The sequence below is a fragment of the Lycium ferocissimum genome, chromosome 6 (assembly GCF_029784015.1).
Source record: "Lycium ferocissimum isolate CSIRO_LF1 chromosome 6, AGI_CSIRO_Lferr_CH_V1, whole genome shotgun sequence".
Classification (NCBI taxonomy): domain Eukaryota; kingdom Viridiplantae; phylum Streptophyta; class Magnoliopsida; order Solanales; family Solanaceae; genus Lycium; species Lycium ferocissimum.
This window is the reverse complement of record NC_081347.1, coordinates 12,843,062-12,857,750: the sequence shown is the minus strand read 5'-3', so window position 1 is coordinate 12,857,750 and position 14,689 is coordinate 12,843,062. Positions and strand designations below refer to the sequence as shown.

The following is a 14,689-nucleotide window of genomic DNA, read 5'->3' as shown; positions in this document are numbered from 1 at the left end:
TTCAAAATTAATTATAAAATATGTTAATAAATTTCTAAATGACTCATAATATTATAGAAATCATTTTGCCAAATAGAATGGCAAAAATGTAATTTATAAAAATTATTTGATTTGCAGAAAAAATACATATTTCACTCCGTTTAACATCCAAGAACTCTGAGTAATTAAAATAAATTATGGGAGGTCAAAAATTAGGTGTCAACAATGATATCATTATAAGTATTGTTTAAAAGAACTTCTGGTCATGCAAAATAGAGTGGTGTCAAAGTAAGAAAGCATATTGCATCTAGGCCGCCCACTACCAGGCAACGAAGCAAGGCTGAACGTGAGGCAGCTCTAAAGGCCAATAAGGAGAAAAGTGTTGGAAAGAAAAGAAGAAGGTTGGTGAAGGTTCATTTGAGAGATGAAGAAGATGTGGTGACAGTGTCTGATAAGGAAGAGGAAGTGGAACAATCTCCTCTAGTAAGGAAAAATTCCAAGAAGAAAAAGGAAAGAAAGTTGTTGAGGAGGATACATGAGTTGATGACTGTGAACAGGTTGGAAAGGAGAAGAGTATGTCTCGCTCTTCTAAGAAAAGAAAAACAGTATGAGTGAGGAACCTGGTTCCTCCAAGAAGTGGCACAAGGTTAAGGAGTTGGAATTCGAGAGGCAGGAAAATTTGAGGAAGCAAAAGGTGCTACTGGGCAGAGTGTTTGACTCTGACATTGCTAACAGACATGGAATGAAGGAGCTGCTGCAGATTATTGAGTTTCAAAAGTGAGATCATTTGTTTGTCTCCCCTGCCCCAAATGTCTTTAAGGATGAAGTGGCAGGGTTCTATGCCACCTAATGTACACTGATGACTCTACCTTGGTCCTGTCAGCAAATAAGGTAGTGTTTGAAATGGATGAAGCAAAGTTGGGAGAGATTCTTGGTGTCCCAACTGATGGACTAAAAACAATTGAAAGGAAAGCCTCTGAAGCCTTCAAAAATATGATTGTAAAAAAGGAAGGGTCTGCGATTGGTGAAATGCTCTACAAGAAGCAGCTCAAACCTAAGTTTCAGCTCCTGTTTGAGCTTTCAACAAAATTTTGCTTCCAGGGGCTAAAAGGAGATGTATTGCCTCTGTTGCGGACCTGGTCCTTCTTGAAGCTCTAGCAACTTTTCAATCCATCAGTCTGCCTGCTTTAATAATTGAGCATACGATCAAAGTGGTTAATGCCAGCAAAGGCAAGCATAGTCTCCCATATGGCTTTTTCTTGACCAGGGTCTTTGGGCACTTCTATGTTACGACTGGAAAGGCTACAGTAGGCACTAGAAAGCAAATGTTCACCATGGGGACTTTAGAGGAATGTGAGTGTGTGAAAAATAAGGGCGGTGTTGGAAGTAATTCAACTATTTCTAGCCTGATTGAGGCTCAGGAGCAGGCCACTTCAGAAATTAAAAGGCTCAGCGCTGAGAATGCTATTCTGAAAGCACAGTTGACTACAAAGGCACAGGAACCAGGTCCCAATAGTGAATTGTTGACTGCTAATGCTGCGTTAAGGGCTGATAATGCTGAGTTGAGGACAAAGCTTGACGTGCTCTGTGACCAAATGGTCCAGGATCAAAGGGCTGCTAGTGAGAGAGTTGATAAGCTCCTCAAGACTTTTGCTCCTACCCTTTTGATGACATTGGTCCTTGTGGCAGTTTAATTATTATGTTTTGTACTGTTTAGACTACTGTGTTTTGGATATGCTAAATTTTACTCTGTTTTATGGGCAATTACTCTGTGTGTGCAATGATTCCTCTATTTTTATGCTATGTTGTTCTTGTTTTTGCCCATGCTGTGTTGCCCAAGTGGCCATGATTTAATGTCACTGAACTTCTTTTTGCTAGTGTCGTTTTTTAACTCTTTTCAATGATGCCAAAAGGGGGAAGTTCAAGGGGTAAGGGGTAAATTGATATACGTTCAAGGGGTATAAATGAAATGTTGATGACTATCATGTTGCTTAAGTTTGATTCGCAGGGGGAACAAGTGGGAAATCTAATTCTCAGGGGGAATATCAATTATGGGTTTGTCATTATTAAAGAGGGGGAAATTGATAAGTTATGACATTTTGTGTTTTGATGATTTGACAAACATTCGAGGAACCAGAGAGGGACCAGGTACTCGATCAGGTCCCCTGAGTGTCGTACAGTCAACGCGCTACAGCTGTAAAGCTGCGATACTGTTACTGTGCCGACTGGCAGAACCACAGCAGCACAGCTGCAGTTTGCTAGAGGCCAAACCAAAAGGTGGAACGTCCCTATCCATGGTCACATGACTCTCACATGCTCCCTAATATATATACAACATGTTACAATGCTTAACCTAACACTTGCAAATCAGAAAATCACATTCTTACAAGTGTAGCCACCACTGCTCGTTTTGTGCTATCAAGAACAAAGCTTCATCAAACTCAAAGGACCGATCCCAACAATCGAAGATGTAGATGTCTTAGGTCCTAGGTTTGTTAAGTCTTTGTTATTTTGTTCTTCATTTGTAATCCTACTCTACTTTCGAGAAGTATCATTATAGGAAGGTTTCAACCTTTGTCATTTTGGTTTCTTGGCTATAGTTAGTCAAGGTATGCTTGAGTGCTTGGCTAGAGTTAGTCAAGGTTGGTTTGGTTGCTTGGCTAGAGTTAGTCAAGGGTTGTAGCTTACAATAGAATTATTGTAAGGGGTGAGGAATTAAGAGGTTGTAATCTTTAAGTTGCTCAGTTTAGTGAAGTTGAAATCCTACTCTGGTGGGTCGTGATTTTTAATCCCTTGAACAAGAAGTTTTTCACGTAAAGATTTTTAATACCAGATGCAACCATCGCATCCCATGCAATATGATGGAGGGTTCTTCACCCTTTTCTTTTACTTCAAAGATATTAAGATCAGAAAACTATGAACAACAGATGAATTTGCACCCCATCACTATCTATACAACTATACAATTCCAAAATATATAGTAGATAATTTATATTAAACACCACCTGTTGATACAAAAGAGTTACGTTTACCTCACACTCGTTTAAAATTTTGGATTCGCCTTTGCCTCACCAACTAAAAACTATAAGGCGACAGGCTAACACGAAAATGTAATCAATACAACTCACAAATTTATGCAGATCAAGAACAACAAAGAGTGCATCGAACCAGTCCATTCTCATTACAGACTTGACACCTCTTAACTTGCTCTTCATCTTCATCAAAAAAATTCCTGCTGCCATCACAATTCAAGCAAGGAAAGAACCGTACATCCCACAACCTTCACAAATATATCCAATTGGCCTTAAAAGAAGGACTCTTAATAACTTCGGCAATTCACCAATTTCATTCAATTGCTTTATCAATTCAGCACCTCCAACGTATTTCCCTTTGATAAAATCTTGTGGCAATGTTGCAATATTATTGTTCTCCTCACCCATAACTCTCTGTAATTCTTTCCTATACGCGTTGTGCATTGAGACGTCTCTTTCATCGACTTTAACCTGATAGCTTCCTAATATCATTTTCACCGTATAACAATCTTCGAATGTCCTTTGAATTCCTCGTATACTCGTGAGGTAAATTACCACACGATCCTCTGTTCTCTTAAACTTGTTAGGATATTTCATTTAGACACTTGAACTAGGTCTTGTTTTAATTGAGTACCTCAACTTCTAATAATTTGTTTCAATTAGACATTTTCGGTTTAAATTTTGAATTTTTTTTGCGCATGTTTTCGTTCGTCTTTTAGGTAGTTAAGTTAGCCACAGAAATTATGTAATCTCCTTTAATTATATGCATCAACTGCAAGTATTAAATGCATGGGGTTTTACGGCTTATTGAGGCGTATGCGTATAATTAAAGGATGTTACATATTTTATGTGGTTAACTTAACTATCTAATGGACAAATGAGAACACACACACACACAAAAAAAAAATAAAAAAAAATCAATATTTGAACCAAAAGTATCTAATCGGAACAAATTAAGAGTTAAGGTGTTTAATTAGAAAAGTACTAAAGTTCAAGTTTCTAAATAAAAAATTCTGCCAAGTTTAAGAGGTTTGGCCATGTATTAAGCCTTTTTTTTTTCTCCTCTTTATTATCTTTTCATTCTTTCCTTTTTGTCTTTCTTTGTTTCATTTTCACCTTCCCTTTTGACTTTGTGGAAAGGGTTTGGGAAAGCCTGGAATTCATACGTGTATGTCGAATACGCTTAAGTTGTTGGTCTTTATGTAAAAAATAATGCAAGTCAATTAGATTTGTGTTTAAAAGCAAAATTTAATGCTTAAAGAAGCTTCGAAATAACAATTTTGCTTGACTATGACTTTTTATGTTTAAAACTTATTTATGTTTTTTTATTAGTATTTAGGGTCTTCGAAGCATTAGTATTTAAATGCCGAACGCAATAAAAATCTTCTTAATATCTCATTTCAATCTTATAACAAAAATTATTTTAGGGAAAGGCATAATCCTCCAATTTTTTCTGAGATTTCCGGTATATTTTGTAATCGATCAATTAACTCTGGACTTGTTTGAAACTAAAAAATCTCATCTCAAACAGGTAGGGGAGTAATAGGTCCCTTGTAAAATATAGATGTGTAACTGAAAATTTTGTACCATCTATCTATATAGAATAGGAGAGGCAAAAGAATATTATGATGACAAGTGTCATCACCAGAAAAATCAAAATTTAAAAATGCAAAATAAAAATAATAAAAACTATAAGAAGTCAGCAAAAAAAAAAAAAAAAAAAAATTAAACTGCAATAGCAGTTTTCCCTATTCTGCCGCATAGATTGTTGTATAGGAGAGGAAATAAGATCTCTTAGGCTCTTACAATTTGAACAAAATAAAATATCTTTTTTATATCTCTTATGTGTTTTTTTTTCAGATCTCTTATGTGTAAAAAATGAAGATCTCTTGTAAAAAATTCATAAAACTACAAAAAAATTTGTAAAGGGCTAAAAATCCATTTCTCCCGATAGTTAGAGTTTTTTTTAACGGTGCTAATTTTTTGTTCAAAATATGTCTTTCAAGTATTTGGACTCCTTTTTAATTAAAGAAAAAAGTGCATATGATTAATATTCAGTAATTATTTAAAATTGATAATTTGTTGAAATTATATCCCACTTTCCCTAAATTTGCTGTGCAAAACCATCACATTTCCGGTTCCAAGATAGTCAGTAACCTCTTGGAACTGCTCAAAACTCACGATGCCAACTTCTATTTCTCTTATCAACACACTGATAGCCGGTAACCATCTTTCTGCTGCTATTTACAAAAATTCAAGGATTCAAATTTGGAGATTGTGGTTGGTAAAGTTTGATTCTTTTTCCAATTAAATATAACTCAGTTTTAAGTATCTTCCATGATTCACCCTCTCTGTTTATCATAGCTGCGGAAGTTTTATCCAGGAACCTTAATCATCTTTATAGTAATCCCAGGTTCATAGGCTTCCATATGCAAGCTAATGGACCAAAAATTAATCATCTATCTTATGCTGATGATCTCATCATCTTTTGTGCAGGGAAATCTAACACTTTGAAGCTTATTATGGATGTTCTGAAAGATTATGAAAAAAATTCTGGACAATCCATAAATAAACACAAAAGTTGTTTCATTATGGATTCTAATATATCTCAAAGTAGAGCTAATATTGTGTCTACATATTTGCAGGTTCAAAGGGCAGAATTTCCTATCAATTATCTTGGTTGCCCTCTGTTCCAAGGTAGAAAGCTGATCCAATACTTCACTCCAACTGCAACCAAAATTATCAAAAAGGTAGGAGCTTGGCACTGCAAAATGCTATCAACTGGTGGGAAAATTGCTCTAATCAAGCATGTTCTTAGTGCTATGCCTGTTCACTTGCTCTCCATTTGCCAACCTCCCAAGACTATTTTTAAGCAAATTGAGAAGATATTTGCCAATTTCTTCTGGGGCAACAAAGATGGCAAGAATAAATATCATTGGGTAGCTTGGAGCAAAATGACCTATCCTACTGAGGAAGGAGGTATAGGAATTAGGTCTATGCATGACATATCAGACAGCTTGGGAGCAAAATTATGGTGGCAATTCAGAACTAGAGAGTCCATATGGACAGAATTTCTCAAAGCAAAATATAGCAGAAGAGTTCATCCAGTTGCTAGAAAGTGGAACTACAATCAATCTCACTGCTGGAGAAGACTTATGAGAAGCAGAGACAAGGTAGAACATCTCATTACTTGGAAAATTCAAAGTGGCAACTCAAGCTTTTGGTGGGATAATTGGTCCGGTAAAGGTCGACTCTCTCAATTTGGAATGCCTCTACTTCCATTAAAGGAACGAGCTTCTTCGATTATGTGATAAATGGGGATTGGAACATTGACAAGCTTAAAAAGTGTTGCTGATGATTTGGTCTCTTACATTCTTGGAATCACTATAAAATTTTCCAATCTTCCGACTACCCTATTAGGACAACACGAGCGGATGGGAAATTTTCCGTAAATCTGCTCGGAATGTTATTAGAGAACACAAAGGTAATTCTTTGGTTAATAGAATGACTTGGCATAAAAAAAACCCCTTCAAAGTCTCCTTCTTTCTATGGAAACTTCTCAGACATAAGACTCCTGTAGATCTTAACATGAGAAAATTTGGTCTTAACCTCCCTTCCATCGTAATTGCCGCTTCCATCACCAACAAAGAGGATGAAGATCATCTATTTCTTCACAGTTTGGTCGGTGATAGAGTGTGGCATCATTTAACCAACTTTTTGGTATAAACCATGCAAGCTCTGGCATACGAACTATGATTATTAAATGGTGGATGGCAAAGGGGGCAAATGATATTCAGAGAATGTGCCTACAAATAACTCCAGGTATCGTCATTTGGCAAATATGGAGAGCTAGATGCAAAAGCAGGTTTGACAACATCAAGATGTATATGCCTAGAATTCTACAGCAGATTTATCATCAAATTATAGTTACTGTTCACAAACAATTTCCCAGTATCATTCCTTCGATGCCATGGGAACATTTCTGCCATCTCATGGACAATGCCAAACCTCTCGTAACTACTATAGCTGTTAAATGGGCATTTCCAACTCCAGGCTTCATGAAACTCAACTCACGGTCATTCAAAAGGTAATCCCGATCGAGGTGGTGGAGGAGTTATTAGAAATGGCGGAAATTGGTCATAGCATATCTTTTGCTCCTCTCAAGATAACTACTAACAATATGGCGGAAACATCTGCTCTAAAAATCGGTATCGAGTGGTGTCATAGGAATGGTATCAGGAAATTGGAGATTGAGAGTGACTCCAAGCTCTTAACAGATTGGATCCTTAAAAACTGCCAACCTCCTTGGCAAATGTGGGATAGCATTGAAGAAATTTTGGATTGCTTAAAAGGATTTGATATTTGGTCAATACAACATCGTTTTTTAGGGAAGGCAACAAGGTAGCGGATATATTGGCAAATCATGGGATGGAGTGCTCGAAGTCACTTACATAGACAACTTTCAAATGATTCCTAAAAGAGCTAAGGGAGAAATGAATATGGATAGGATGCAACTTCCCTCCTTTAGGATCAAGTCTCATAAAAATATGTTCCCGGATAGGTCCTTATATAGATTGTATAATTTTGATGTCCCGTGAGGAATCGGAATTCTTTTGTATAGGGGAGGTACTTATAACCTCTCATATAGTATCATCTCTTTTGTAAGCCGAAATGAAATCCTACTAATTCTATAGGGGGAAAGTGTGTTATCCCCGTAGTAGGTACAGAGAATTAGCGTCTCCGTTTTTGTACGATATGGCTATATCCTTCAATAATATAAGGCTTCCATCCTTTAAAGATGGAAGAGATTGATAAAAAATAAAAAATAAAGTATCTTCCATGATGAGAGTGGAGATAGCGACAATCACACGTCAAGTGGCTGAAAAACTTATGACTGTAAATCACCTTTTTTTGCCTTCAAATTACTTATCCTCAAGGCCAATGAGATAGAAGTTAAGTTAGAAGAGAAAGTTTTGCTTTAGATTTAATATTTACAGTAATTATCATATATATATATACAAATGCTTAAACAAAAAAGAATGAGTTTGATATCTGCCAAATTTTGACACTGGGTGAATTGTGCTTCTGATATCTATTGCAGTTATTATGATTGAATAGCCTTTGAGGCAAGGCAGTGAGCTCTCATTCACGTATAAATTTTGTAAATTTAGTAATGTGATGACTTAATTCAATGTTTGGGGAAAGCACGCAATCGTTGCACATATTCTATTATTCGTATATCTGAATGTAGTCAATGTCAACTTGGCCTTCTTGAATTTGATGGATATTTTTAGTTTTAGATTTCTGCCATGAAAAGGGTTTTGTGGATGTTTGATACTTATAGGAGGTTCTTTTGCTCACCAAAGGTTCCACCATTAGCTTAAAAGTTCCGAAGGTTTATTTTATGGCACATCTGCTCTCTTATCTTTTTGTTTCCTTTAAGTTATCCGTATGAATGGTATTGTATTGATATGTATTCCGTTTTGTATATTTTGATGTTTAGTTTCTAGAGTTTCAAATTCGTCAAGATTTTGTAAGTTATACGGTATGAAATTTGTCCCGCAGAGTTGCATGGAAATATTTTAACTTATTGAGGTTATTACTAATAAAGGGGTTTGGTTGTTAATGTTGCTTCAATGAAGGATTATCAGTTTTACGATACCAAGAAATTAAATGGTGGCACTTGAAGCATTGAATTTTTGTTGTTCAATGACATCAAACTATGTGAGAACCGGCAGACAAAAAAATAATAGAAGGAATTAGATTAAAGTTGTGAATTGCTACATTTGCTACACCATCAGACATATATAATGCTTCTGCCTTAGCCATGAACTATACAAGGTGTAACAAAATATATTACTACTATATAGGAACTGATTACTATATAGAAACATCAGTTTCTATACAGTGGATCGTCGTCCGTTCCACAAAAAAAAAAAAAAAAAAGGGAGGGGGGGGGGGGCAATACTAAACACCTAGCAATTAAAAAAAAAAAAGAAAAAAAAGTGGAACCCATCATGTCCACCCATATTAACAAAATAAAGCAATATCAAAAAAAAAAAAAAAAAGTGGACACCATATTAAAAAACAAATAATGTTTAAAAAAAAAAAAAGTGCGCCCCATATTAAAAAATCAAATAATATTCGTGTAATTTCCAAAGTATCTCATTAAGTCAATAATGATGAATTCATTGCCACATGCATATCAACTCATTAGTGGGAGCAAATGAAATTATTGTACAGCAAAAAATATGGACCTCATATTATTGCTTTTCTTCAAAAGGTTAAGTAGTCAAACCATATAATTTTTTTTTTTTATATTAGCCTGAGTCCTGATTGACGAGACTCGCAATAGTTAGCGATGTCGATTTATTTGTTACGTTGGAGTCTAAAGGATAAATTGATTTGAATTGGAGTGCGGGTTTGGCGTGCCGCGTGAGGGATGAGGGAAGTGAGGCTTGGTACCCTGTGCCATTCAAAAGAAAGGAAGTTTCAAGTACCTTGGGTCTATTATACGGGAAGATGGGGATATCGACGACGATGTTTCACATCGTATGGTAGGTGGATGAAATGGAATATCGGATGTGTGATAAGATAATGCCTCCAAAACTTAAAGGCAAGTTCTACAAAGTGGTGGTTAGACCGACTTTAATTGACGGAGTGTTCCTCAAGAAATGCCACATTCGGAAGATGAAACATGAAAATCGTGTTTTAAAAGGCATTTTCGGGGGCGAGCCCTAATATTTACCAAAAAAAATGCCCGGGGGCGATTAAAAAAAGGCGTACGCCCGGCAATTCGGGGCGTTTGCGTTTGGGGGCGAGTTTTTTTTTTGTTGGGGCGTAAGCCCAGAAAACTTCTTCGAACTAAAACGAAATTTGTTAAATAAGTCTTTAATATAATGCCCAAATTCTCAAAAGTCAACATGTAATTACTCAAATGTTTTAAAAAGGAACTGAAACATTAAATTTAAAAGTCAAGACCTTTTTTTTATTGCTAGAATGCCTAATATATAAATTATTTATCTTGTCTTCTACTATCTCAAAAAAGTAACGAGCAGTCACTTGTACTTGTAAGTAGCGTATAATAGATTGTTCTAATTAGTTTTTTTGTGGGGGTGGAGCATATATATATTCTTTTCCATATATATATATATATAATAGATTGTTCTAATTAATTTTTTGTGGGGGTGGAGCATATATATATATATATATATATATAAATTATTTATCTTGTCTTCTACTATCTCGTATTACTTGTACTTGTAAGTAGCGTATAATAGATTGTTCTAATTAGTTTTTTTTTTTTTGGAGCATATATATATATATATATATATATATATATATATATATATATATATATATATATATATATATATCACTTATTTATAATTTTCTTTTTTTTACGCTATTTCACCTATTTAAAAGTATTTATTATAATTATATCATTTTATAAAATACTAAAAATTAAAATCCAAATCAAAATTTGCCTTTTTAAAAAAAATAATGCGGTGGATTGTGGACACACTTTAGAGAGATAATCGTATTAAGTGGGAGTGGCATCGGTGGAGGACAAGATGCGGGGAAGCGAGGCCGAGATGGTTTGGGCATGTGAAGCGAGAGAGGGAGAATATTGCGGAGGTGTGAGAGGTTTTATCTCAAAGAGAGGAAAATGGGGGAGAGGTGATTAGATAGATATGGCTTTACTCACCGAGGATATGACCTTAGATAGGAGGTTGTGGAGGACTTTAGGATAAAAAGCTTACCCTTTAACCATAGTAGTTTTTTGCTCATTTGTTTATTACCTTTGGTTTATGCATCCGATTATAATATAGTTTTGCCGTTGGTACTTTGATTATTTTATTTATCTATAGTAGTTAATGCTCCTTTATTCGTGTTTTACCATGACATATATATATATATATATATTGTTTTCGATATCTTGGCCCTATCCGACCTTTTGTCTTGTTTTCCTCTTAAAAAAAAACGCCGCCCTAAGGGAGGGGGGGTTAGGTCAGACACCTACCCTCCCAATTAAAAAACCCAATGGTGGGATTAGCTTGTTGTTGTTGTTGTTATTGTTGTTGTTATTTTTATAAAAAGATCTAATCTAGGAACACGTGTATTTGATATTTTGCCATGTCATTTATTTGTTATGTTTACAAAATAAATATACTTAAGATATTTATATTTTAAAATAAGATAGAATTTAATTACTTTTTCATTTTTATTCTTACTCTAAAATGTGAAAAGAGATTAATAGCAAAAAAAAAAATAATATCAAATGGAGATCAAATAATGAATAAGGTAAATTAGTCAAATTATAATTCTAATTGACGTTTCCTTAAAAACGATGCAAAAGACAACATGAAAAGTAAAATGAGCTAAACCGAGAATATTTACCAAAATTAAAAATAGTAGTTCTTCGTTTAAATAGAAAATCAAATTTCTACTTTGTTTCGTTTTAAACATGTAAAATTAATTTAACAATTTGAATTAGAATTATCCAAATCAAAATTTGAAAAAAAATAATCAGTATTTTACAACTTTAAATTAATCGAGTTAAAATTGAAAGTATCAACTATGCTTAAATATTGCTATTGTTTTATCTTAAAGAGAGGAAAATAGTTTCCTTTTAAACAAGTCTTCTCTTTTAAAAAGTATTAATAAATTTTTGCAGACTTTGTATTCGTAGCAAACACTAATATAATAAAGTTTTGGATACGGAGCACAAACTACAATGTTATATTAATCGTGTTTATCAAATTTCTACTTTGTTTCGTTTTAAACATGTAAAATTAATTTAAAAATTTGAATTAGAATTATCCAAATCAAAATTTGATTAAAAAAAATAATAAGGATTTTACACCTTTAAATTAATCGAATTAAATTGAAAGTATCAACTGATGCTTAAATATTGCTATTGTTTTATCTCAAAGAGAGAAAAATAGTTTTCTTTTAAACAAGTCTTCTCTTTTAAAAAGTATTAATAAAATTTTGCAGACTTTGTATTCGTAAAGAAAACACTAATATAATAAAGTTTTGGAGAGCACAAACTACAATGTTATATTAATCGTGTTTTAACATAATATATATATATGTTTCTATAAAAGGATCGTCGTCCGTTCCAAAAAAAAAAAAAAAAAAGAAATACTAAACACCAAGCTATTAAAAAAAAAAAAAAAGGAAGAAAAAAAAGTGGAACACATCATGTCCACCCATATTAACAAAATAAAGCAATATCAAAAACAAAAAACACAAAAAAAAATAAAAACAAAAAAAAAAGAAAAAAAAAAGTGGACCCCATATTAAAAAACAAATAATGTCAAAAAAAAAAAAAAAATCAATATTAAAAAATCAAACAATATTCGTGTTTTTTCAAAGTATCTCATTAAGTCAATAATGATGGATTAATGCGTATCAACAATTTGAATTAAATTATCCAAATCAAAAAAATGGATTGATATTATTGCTTTTCTTCAAAATAAGTAGCCAAACCATATAATTTTCTTTCTTTTTTATATTTAGATTTAATCTAGATATTGAACTGTTATATTTGATATTTTGCCACGTCATTTATTTTTTATGTTTACTAAAATAAATATACTTAAAATATTTATATTTTAAAATAAGATAGAATTTAATTACCTTTTCATTTTTATTTTTACTCTAATAAATGTGAAAAGAGATTAATGTCGTAAAAAGAAAAAAATAATATCAAATGGAGATCAAATAATGAATAAGGTAAATTAGTCAATTATAATTCTAATTTACGTTTCCTTAAAAAACCATACAAAAGATAACATGACAAGTAAAATGAGCTAAATCGAGAATATTTACCAAAAATTAAAAAATAGTAGTTTTATATTTACCAAAAATTAAAAAATAGTAGTTTTTCGTTTAAATAGAAAATCAAATTTCTACTTTGTTTCGTTTTAAACATGTAAAATTAATTTAACAATTTGAATTAGAATTATCCAAATCAAAATTTGATAAAAAAAATAATAAGTATTTTACACCTTTTAATTAATTAAATTAAATTGAAAGTATCAACTGATGGTTAAATATTGCTATTGTTTTATCTCAAAGAGAGGAAAATATTTCCTTTTAAACAAGTCTTCTCTTTTAAAAAGAATTAATAAATTTTTGCAGACTTTGTATTCGTAGCAAACACTAATATAATAAAGTTTTGGATAGGGAGTTAAAAACTACATTGTTATATTAATCGTGTTTTGAACAAAGTACGTATATATATATATATATATATATATATATATATATATATATATATATATATATATATATGCATAAAAATGTAAAACTAATAAAAAAAAAAAAGTGCACCCCATATTAAAAAATCAAATAATATTCGTGTAATTTCTAAAGTTTCCCATTAAGTCAATAATGATGGATTCATTGCCACATGCCTATCAACCATTAGTGAAAGAAATGAAATTATTGTACAAATAAAAAATATGGACCCATATTATTACTTTTCTTCAAAACGTTAAGTAGCCAAACCATACAATTTTCTTTTCTTTTTTTATATTAGCTCGAGATCTAATCTAGATATTGAACTCGTTGTATTTGCTATTCCGCTATGTCATTTATGCGTTACGTTTACTAAAATAAATATACTTAAAATATTTATATTTTAAAATAAGATAGAATTTAATTACTTTTTCATTTTTATTCTTACTCTAATAAATGTGAAAAGAGATTAATGTCGTAAAAGAAAAAATAATATCAAATGAAGATCAAATGATGAATAAGGTAAATTAGTCAAATTATAATTTTAATTGACGTTTCCTTAAAAAACCATGCAAAAGACAACATGACAAGTAAAATGAGCTAAACCGAGAATATTTACCAAAAATCAAAAAATAGTAGTTCTTCAGTTAAATTGAAAATCAAATTTCTACTTTATTTCGTTTTAAACATGTAAAATTAATTTAATAATTTGAATTAGAATTATCCAAATCAAAATTTGATAAAAAATAATAAGTATTTGACACCTTTAAATTAATCGAATATAAATTTAAAGTATCAACTGAAGCTTAAATATTGTTATTGTTTTATTTCAAAGAGAGAGAAATAGTTTCCTTTTAAACAAGTCTTCTCTTTTAAAAAGTATTAATAAATTTTTGCCGACTTTGTATTCGTAGCAAACGCTAATATAATAAAGTTTTAGATACGGAGCACAAACTAAAATGTATATATGCATAAAAACAATACAAACTTGTGTATGTTTATATATATATATATATATATATATATATATATATTATCATCCAAACACAACTACACTATAATCCAAAGTGCGCACGGGCATACGCCGTCTAATTTATATATACACACACTCGATTGTTCGAGGGAAAAGATTGAGGAGGATCATTGGAAGATGTTCAGTATTGTTTCAAACATACATGGCTTTCAGAAAAAATATATCAATAGAGTATTTTTTTCATCAGTTCTTTCAACTGTTGGTTTTAGAGTTCCGTCAGATTAAACTATGGCTCATATGGTCTGTTTTTGTTTCTTTTTAAAGTTTGTTTTATGAATATTACTCTTGTGATATGTATTTCAGTTTGTCGAGTTCCAACAGTCATCTATGGCTCCTTTGCTTTTTTTTTTTTTTTTTTTTTTTTGTGTGTGTGTTGCTCCCAAACGCACACGCGAGT

At 32.2% G+C, this 14,689-nt stretch overlaps 1 pseudogene; it reads right to left on the bottom strand.

Moving 5' to 3' along the window:
• Nucleotides 1-2,918: 2,918 nt before the first annotated feature.
• Nucleotides 2,919-3,608, bottom strand: LOC132061121 (uncharacterized protein At5g39865-like; annotated as a pseudogene).
• Between the last annotated feature and the right edge of the window lie 11,081 nt (nt 3,609-14,689).